The sequence below is a fragment of the Delphinapterus leucas genome, chromosome 20 (assembly GCF_059928025.1).
Source record: "Delphinapterus leucas isolate spDelLeu-1000000601 "Yukka" chromosome 20, BTC_Dleu_Yukka2, whole genome shotgun sequence".
Lineage (NCBI taxonomy): Eukaryota > Metazoa > Chordata > Mammalia > Artiodactyla > Monodontidae > Delphinapterus > Delphinapterus leucas.
The window spans coordinates 5,223,413-5,232,558 of NC_143148.1; the positions used below are offsets into that span (position 1 = coordinate 5,223,413).

General features: G+C 44.9%; 1 pseudogene; it reads left to right on the plus strand.

Moving 5' to 3' along the window:
- The first annotated feature begins 7,099 nt into the window (after window positions 1–7,099).
- Window positions 7,100–8,193, plus strand: LOC115802587 (large ribosomal subunit protein eL22 pseudogene; annotated as a pseudogene).
- The last annotated feature ends 953 nt before the right edge of the window (window positions 8,194–9,146 follow it).

Sequence of the window (9,146 nt, forward strand, 5' to 3'; positions counted from 1 at the left end):
AGGGTTTCTCTGTTTTTCCACTAATAAAACATTGATTCAAAATTAGAAAAAAAAATTTTTTTAATTAGAAAAGTTATTACTATTATATATTATTTTAACAGATTAAGAATAAAATTCTCACAATGGTAAAGTAAAAAGTTTCCTGGAGAATTATAAAACATAACAAAAAAGAATATGGAAAAAATATATTGTTATTAAGAAAGAACATTTCACCAATGTCAGGATCAGAAGGAAAGGGTCGATGCATTCCCTCTGACGTTACAGTGGAGTGAAGGGCGCTGGCCAGGTCTCCTGCCTTTCACCACTGTACAGTGTGCCTGAGCAGGGACCACTAAAGAAAGTAACAGGAGGAAAACAGAGAGCTAGAGTGAAAGACAAATCTAAGGACAGGAAAGGCAAACAGCAAAAGGAAGGAAAAAGACATTCTATCCCACAGACAGCAAAAGTAAACAGAAAAACTGACATAAGAGACAAAGGACATTACGTAATCATAAAAGGGTCAATTCTCCAAGAAGATATAACAATTATAAACACGTACTGAGGGAAGGCACTAGGTAAGGATGAATGCATAGGTGTCAGGAACAACACCTCAGAGTCAGAGAGGATTAGCATGTCCAAAGAAGGGAATTTCAGGATGGATACACTGAAGAATCAACTGAGAACATGACTTCACCTGAGAAAGAGCCATTTCTTACTCCTTCTCTTTCCTCTTCCTCCTCTTCTTATGGGCTTCTTCCTCAGACCATGTGAGGCTTTAGAGGTCGATCTTCAAAGTTGGAAACAGGCTGTTTAACGCTTAGAATCAACACACCCCCTTCCTGAGTCACCACCACACGCACAGGGAAGCCCTCAGCATGGGGAACAGACGGTCCTCTGCTGCCCACTGTCCCAGGAGGGGCTCAGGACAGTGACTCCCACGCACAGACCAACCAGTGAGTTTTCCCACCCTTTCCTTCAGTTCAGGCTCCCCTCCTGGTGAGGCCCTCACATACCGAGCAGCAGCGGGCACCTCAGCTGGACCCGACGATCCCCTGCAGGTCACAGACCAGCCCTGATCCATCCCCACGCAGAGCAGAGCCCTCACCCTCAGCCCAGATCTCAGCCCTCAGGAACGGGGGGACCCAGAGTCCTGATGTTCAATGACGGATCCAGATTGGAACATCCTGGGGAACCTTAAGTATTATTCATGTTGGGCCCCATCCCAGCTCCTTTAAAAGGCATCTCTGGTCAGGGGGTATAAAACATGTGAAGATGCCTTACTCGAATCAATGTGAAGCCTGGGCTGAGCACCGCCTAGAGGAGGTGAGCCCAGCACACCTCACGCTTTCTTTTTCTTTTCAAGCACTACTGAGGTATAATTGATGAATAAAAATGGTGTACAGGCTGTACAACGTGATTACTTGGCAGATGTACACAATGTACAATAATTATCAGCATCAAGTAATTTACACTTCCATTACCTCACAGTTACCATTTTGTGCCTGTCTGGTGAGAACACTAAAATTTTACTCCCTCAACAATTCTCCAGTATATAGTAACACACTATGATCAACCGTAGTCAGCATGGTACACACAGATCCCCAGAACCTACTCATTCTACAAATGACGGTTTCTAACCCTTGGGCAACATCGCCCCATTTTCTCCACCACCCAGCCCCTGGTAACAACCTTTCTACTCTAGAGCTCTGTGAGTTTTACATTTCTAGTTTCCACACAGAATTTATCTTTTTCTGTCTGGCTTATTTCAGTGAGCATATTCATTCTAGGTTCATTCATTTTGTCACAAATGATAGGCTCCTTCATTCTTATGGCTGAATTTTGTGTGTGTGTATATACATACATACATATATATATATATTTATATATAAAATCTCTTCGTTATTCATTCGTCAACATTATGGTTCTTTCTACAACTTGGCTGTTGCGAATAATGCATTAATGCTCATTGGGGGCAGACATTTCACTCAATATACTGATTTCATTTCCTTTGGATATCGAGCCAGAGATGGGTTTGACAGATTGTGTCTGTTCTACATTAAATTTACTGAGAAACCACCATACTGTTTTCCACAATAGCCGTATCATTTACATTCCCACCAACAGGGCATTAAGTGTGCTCTGTTCTCTGTATTGGGCCTGTGTGTGTGTATGTGTGTGTCTGTGTGTTGAGACAGATAAAGAGAGGATAGTACAGAAACAAGCATGAGCCTGGCAGCAAGAAAGTTAACAGTTATTTCTTCCCAAGGATGAGCCTCTAGACTTTAGATCACTGTGGTGTTGGGGCCCTTTGATTCTTGAAACAATCTTTCCAAACATGACAGGACTTTATGGTCCGTGCTAGACACATACCTAGCAGAAGCTCCCTGCTCAAAATATTCTGCCATCTGACATAGAACTCATAATTTCCCATATGGACACAAATAAACTAACAAACTCTTATGGGGTCCAACACAGTCTCCAGGCCCTCTCTTAATGATCCTCATATAAAATACCAAATAACAAACCAAGCTCTTCAAAACTCATGCATCAGGAAGAAACACATATGGAGACACCCAAGGATCAGTGGACCCAAAACCCCATATTTTCATTTACAATGATTCCAGCACAAACACTGTCGTCTCCAAAACCTACCAATTAAAAAGATGTCTCCAATGATACACATGCCTCAGTGAGACCCCAACATGCCCAACGAAGTGCTCTCTTTTGTATCTTTCATAGTACATCTGAAATATTCTTCACTCACAGCCCAAAATGCTCAAAAAATAGCAAAGGTAATGCAAAAAATGATGAGACTTTCCCTGTATTACTTGGAGGTTTACACGACGATTCTTACCCTCCCAAAAAAGCCAACACAAGTCACTGCTTTGAGCGGATTCTATAGGGCACCCTCTAGATCCATTCCTGCGGTACCATGGCAGCCATCCTCCTATACCCAGAGCTCCCTATGGGTATATCTCAGGCCACAGCTCTAACAATACTGGGGGAAAATGGTTCTCTCTTTCTAAATCCACTGTCTTCATTCCTCCTCAGGAATGAAGGTGTGACCCAATGTAACCAATACGTGCAAGCCTCAGTCTCAGCATCTATGTTACAGGGAAGCTGAGCTAGGAGCCTATGGCACCTCAAACCCACAACCACCCATAAACCCGTGTCATGATGCTCCAGACAGAATTAAGACATCCCTTGCCAACTTCCCCACATCCCTTGATCCCACAAGGGACAGGTGCACACATTCACTGGGCTCAACTTGATGCCCACACCTGCGGCCATATCCCTCGTGCAGACCCATACAGGCTCTGCTTCACTTCCCCGACTTCTCTATCTCTCCTCCAGGCGAACAAGAGGAAACGTGATAAAGGGCACAAAGACCTCTCAGCAAAGATCTTGCAACAAGAACACAGAAGCTCCTGCCCAAAGGACACTGGGCGTTCAGTATGAAGATCAAAAAGCTGGCCCTCCGGAGAATACTTGCCAGCAACTAGGGACGTTACGGAGTCCGGTTACACAGGCATTTGAGTTCAGTGAGACAGTTACAAAGAGAGAGCATCCCTAAGTTTCTTGTCTCCTGTTCTCCCCACTCACATCGAATTGTAAAATACAGTCCCTATTTAGGGCGCTCTCCTTCACATCCCCTTAGGTTCTGGACCTTCTGCCCCCCACCTTAGCACAGTGAAATCACTACCGCTGACTCTGAGCAGGTGAACTGCTGGAAGGCAAAGCACCTGTCAAGGTGGCGACTGGTCCCTGGATGTGCACACCTGGAACACCTGTAGCTACAGTAGAGCAGTAATGCAGCAGAATAAACATGAGGACACCTGACAACACTGCAGCAGGAAACCACTTGTACAGGGCTTCTTAGGCCTCCCTACATCTTTTTGCTCTGGAGTAATTAAGTAGGCACACAAGGTAAAGATCAATAAGCGCTGAAATATCCAGAGCAAATATGGGAACCACCCTCATCACCTACCCTGTTACCTTCGTATTCCCTGAGGAGTACTCAGCCCAATGGAAATTCCTAGCACCTGAAAACATCCCACGAGTGAGGCGTTGCAGTGACCCTGGGAAAAAGGTGAACACTGTGTCCTTCGGTGGAGGTTAAAGACAAGAGACTCAAAACAATCAATGGAGAAGTGCGTTTCTGTTGAGGGGGACTGATATTGAGGCAGTAAAATCTGGTTAATGTCACAGAGATTGTCGGGGGGGTGGATGAGGAGCCATCTCTGAACTAAGACCTGAAGGAGGGTGTATGGCCAAAATCACGCTGATTTAAAAGAAGAAGGTAAGAGGAGCAACTAAGATCTGAAACATGAAAGGTATTGGTGTGAGAGAGAAAAGGTAATGTGACCAGGACAGAGTGAACCATGAGAACAGGGTCAGCTCCCAGGATGAGGCTGGAGACACCGGCTGGGCCCTGAGGATGATACAGGTCTGTGTAGCTACAGGAAGGAAACTGGATTTTGTCCTGAGGACAAATAAAACCCTAGCATTTTTGCTTTTCATTCTAGGATGACTGGGAACCGTGAAAAATTCTAAATAACACAGGACACTCTCACTAGAAAGAATTCCCACACACAAACACACAATTTGGCCAAACACTTCAGGAGTCAATATTCCTCAGACTCACAGTTTCTGAGTCTAGACGCTCATCTCCATATTACAGGTGGGCTCCCTGAGGAGGCCCAGAGGGGAGACATGTCTGAGAAAGCCCAGGTTGAATCCAGAGAATCAGGTGGAACTAAAGTCTGAAATGGGATCCTGAAGGGCCAGTGGGCAGACTTTGTCCTCATCGCCTGTCGAATTTAAAACACCAGGACCAACCTTCATGTTCCTGACCAAAGGAAACTTCTCTTTCGAGGTCTGATCAATTCAATTGAGTATTCAATTCTTCTTTCCAGAAGATCTCAGTAAAATATTTAAACATGCAGATTTGCAAAAATACAGCTACTGGTGAAGAAAACATTGTAAGGGGTCAGCTGAAAAATAAACTGTGAGCAAACTTCTTCATCATGAATAGATGGCTCTGTTGGAGGAAGGTTCCAAGTCAATCCAACTCATCCTTCACCATTTGCAAAGAACACTAAAGAGGGACCTGAGTGAAACATCTTCCTGTCACCTCACAGCTATTTTAACACACCAAATAAAAGAGAAAAAAAACAAATATTAGACTAACTGGTTAAATTAGGTTTTGACTGTTAATGTAAAAGACCAATGACCTCTTTACCAAATACTCATCAAAATAGTCTAAAATTATTTACTAGTTATCAAAGAAGTTTTCCAATATATAAGATGAAGAGGAAAAGCACTCAGGCCTCATAGAAACCTGAATCAATAAAAAGAAATAATTTGTGAATTATTTTTAATCTAAAAATGCTGGTGTCGGAGTCTTTCAAAAATTGAGGATTTACCTTATTTAGAAAAGAATGACATGAGCAGACTACCTAAGGGAACCAAACTTATTCCAGAAGTTAATAATTACCCACAGGAAAGCAGAAATTGAATGCACTAAGATTTATTCCAAGCTACACAAAGAATTCAATGTAAGGAAACCAGAAAGAAAGAAAGAAAATTCATTACAGAAACCAAAACTTTTAATGTTCCTTTAAAGAGGCACCATGTGGTGACAAAGCTAGTTATTTCTTGTGCCACTAGTCTCTCTCCTCTCCTCTACCTCATGCCAGGAAAATGGAAGGGGGTGACCCACAACTGTCTGAGTCAAGTCACTGTGCCTTGGCCGAACAGGAACTGCAAATGGAAGTTATCTTCTCTTACAAATACTTACAAAATACACAAACCTTTCACTTTTTGCACTTCCCATCCTCATCTGTCTAATTGAAGCAAATAAATTTTAATTCATTAGATTCTAAAGCTACAAATCAACATAATCATCCATATCCAAACAACTCACCACCCATCTGGACCCAGTTTCTCAGCTCTACCTGCACCACTATGTGTTTCCACTTCACTCTGTTTAGCTGTCTCCTATTTCACCTGTCTTTTTGTTCCCCTCTACACTCCTGCTGTTTCTCCCCTCCTAGTTCTCCCTCACCCTTGTCCTGCGACTTCTTCCCCTTCTTGCTGCTTTCTCCCCAACCTTTATGATTGTCCTAAATATCCATGTATGTCTCCATCTTTTTCCCAAACTCAGCTCCCTCTCTGATCTCCAGATTACATCCTTTCTGTAACTGCTACAATGCCTTAGTCTGCACTCTCTGGCACCCCAGGTGGCTATGCCTCCTTCCTGCTTTCTCTCTCCTGCTCTTCTAGTCACTAGTTTTCCTCTCTTTCTCTCCCAGCACCACGGTTCTCTGAAGGGCATGGTTGCAACTCTTTCGCTCTCCGCCCACTCCCTGTGTGAAGTGCCTCCCTCCTACCGGTGATACAAGGCCCCTGCCTATGTTACTATTCCATCGGTTCTCTCTCATTCTTTCCTCCTTCTCAGTTTTTCTGCTTCTCTCCCAGTCGCTCGGTCTCTGCTTCTCCTGATCCCCCTCGCCGACGAATTTACAAGGATGAGGGATGGTGACTGAATAAGATGCCACCCTACCGGAAGAGACTATATTCCAGCGGGGTGGAACCTGGGGACAGACATACACTGGGTGTCACAGGGCTGGCCCAGGTCACCTCTCCCTACGCGGGGTGAAAGGAAGAGCTGACTAGGAAGGAGAGGCCTGCGGAGCAGAAGCACCGGCCTGAGGACACGCGAGGACAGAGGGGCTGGGAGGGAGGGAGGGGGTCTCCGGAGAGGGGCGGGCTCTCCAGAACCCTAGGGCCGGGGAGAAGACGCGGCCTCTCCGGGAGCGCGGCGGCCGGCGCTGCCCTCCAGGGGCCGAGAGGGCCAGGCTGGGGGCGCGAATCCACCTCGCGGAAGAGGACTTTACACTGCGAGGGAGAGACATTAACAGCTTTGAAGCAGGGAAATGTTGCGAAAGGCGGTGTCTACGTGGACAAGGTAAAAAAGCCAAGGTCAGGGACCAGCCTCGGAGCGAATTCAAACCCAAAGGAAAAAACACCCGTCCTGTGACCGCGACGTCTGGATTTACTTGGCGTGGAGGGCCGGCTGCTGTGATTTTACGTCCATAGTGACTCCGAGACCCCGAGGATGGAGTAAGGGGGACGGCACGGCACATATACACTACAAAGAGAAAACTTACGGTCAGCCGCACGATATTCACCTCGAACTCACTGGTTCTGCTTCCGTAGGAAACCGCGGACACTCAGAGAGAAGAGGCGGGGCTTCCGGGGCGGGGCCTGGGCGGAGCGCTACGTGCGAGGGGCGGAGCGCTACGTGCGAGGGGCGGGGCGGGGAGAGGGCAGGTCTACGGAGAGAGCGCGGGAGTGCGGCGCAGGGGCCGAGGTTCCCCTACCTTGACCTGTTTAGTTAACTGTCCATAATACTTTTAAGGTAAAAGCGTACAATTGTATGGGCCGGTTTTGCAAAAACTAAGAAGATTCCTCGTAAGTTAAAAACAGATTAAATACAAAGCTTTTTTTTTGCCAACAGATTTCTCGCACGTCCCGCTAGTGAGGCTGAAGCAATTCAGAGCTCTGGAAATTTGGGTCTCCAAGTGGTAGCTGTGGGGCGGTGATTGGAGCCTGGAACATTTGCTGCAGTTACAATTAATATAAGCACTTTAAGGAAATAAAAACTGGATTTTTCTTTGTATTACAAATGAAAATGTGCATTACAAAAAGAACTCTAGCTATGTAGAATGGTTATTTCATACTGAAACCCTAAAGAACGGATATTCCGACCTTCCAGCCTCCGCGGCCGCCTTGGAGCCCCTGAAAAAGCTTGTGGCAAAGGGGGGCAATTAAAAAACCAAAAGGAGCAGGTCCTGAAGTTTACTCTTGACTGTACCCATCCTGTACAAGATGGACTCATGGATGCTGCCGATTTTGAGCAGGTTCTTCAGGAGAGAATCAAACTGAATGGAAAAGCTGGGAATCTTAGTGGAGGCGTTGTAACCATCAAAAGCAAAAGCAAGATTACCGCAACTTCTGAGGCGTCTTTTTCCAAAAGGTATTTGAAATATCTCACCAAAAAATATCTGAAGAAGACTAATCTCCGAGATTGGTTACGTAGGTTAGGTAGGTGCTATCACCAAAGAAAGTTACAAATTGCATTACTTCCAGATTAATCAAGATGAAGAAGAGGGCTTCCCTGGTGGCGCAGTGGTTGAGTCCGCCTGCTGATGCAGAGGACATGGGTTCGTGCCCCGGTCCGGGAAGATTCCACATGCTGGAGAACAACTAAGCTTATGTGCCACGACTACTGAGCCTGAGCTCTAGACCCCATGAGCTACAGCTAAGGAAGCCCATGGGCTCTAGAGCCCGCGTAACGCAACTACTGAGCCCACGTGCTGCAACTACTGAAGGCTGCACACCTAGAGCCCATGCTCCACAAGAGAAGCCACCGCAATGAGAAGCTGGTACACTGCAACAAAGAGTAGCCCACGCTCGCCACAACTAGAGAAAGCCCATGCACAGCAAAGAAGACCCAACGCAGCCAAAAATAAAAAAATAATTTAAAAAATAAAATAAAGGGCACTAAAATGAGGTATGCCTGTATAGATGTTATAGAACATTATCATAACCACAATTATATTTGCAGTTAAGTCATTTAAGAGTCAACAGATACTAACAAATTAAGTACAGATGTTGAGTTATGGAAGGATAGAAATAATGTCTTGTTAGTGTAGCAACATAATTAAGCAATTTGTCACTGAAACCAGACAACCTGGATTCAATTACCGATTCTGCCACTTGCTGGGATGCAAATGAATGGGTCTAAATCTGTGTTTGTCCTAAAATCATTTGTGAAATGAGAATAAATATCAGTGCTTTTCTGAGAGATGAAAATTTAGTAAGTTATTAGGCATAAACCCTTAATAACAATAACTCTTACCTGAAGTGGGATAATGACGAAATATAATATAAATCAGACTGAAGATCGCTTTTCCAAAGAAAATATTTTTGCTCAGGATTAAGTTCTAAGTGGAGGATATTGGGTGTCAGTTGTCATGCTATATATACGTAGCACAAATCTTATTTTCTCTGCAAAATGTACTGGCCCTGAATGTGAATACCAACCACCGAGAAGTGGCAGAATGGCTTCCAGGCATTTTGGCAATGGAGACTGTCTCATT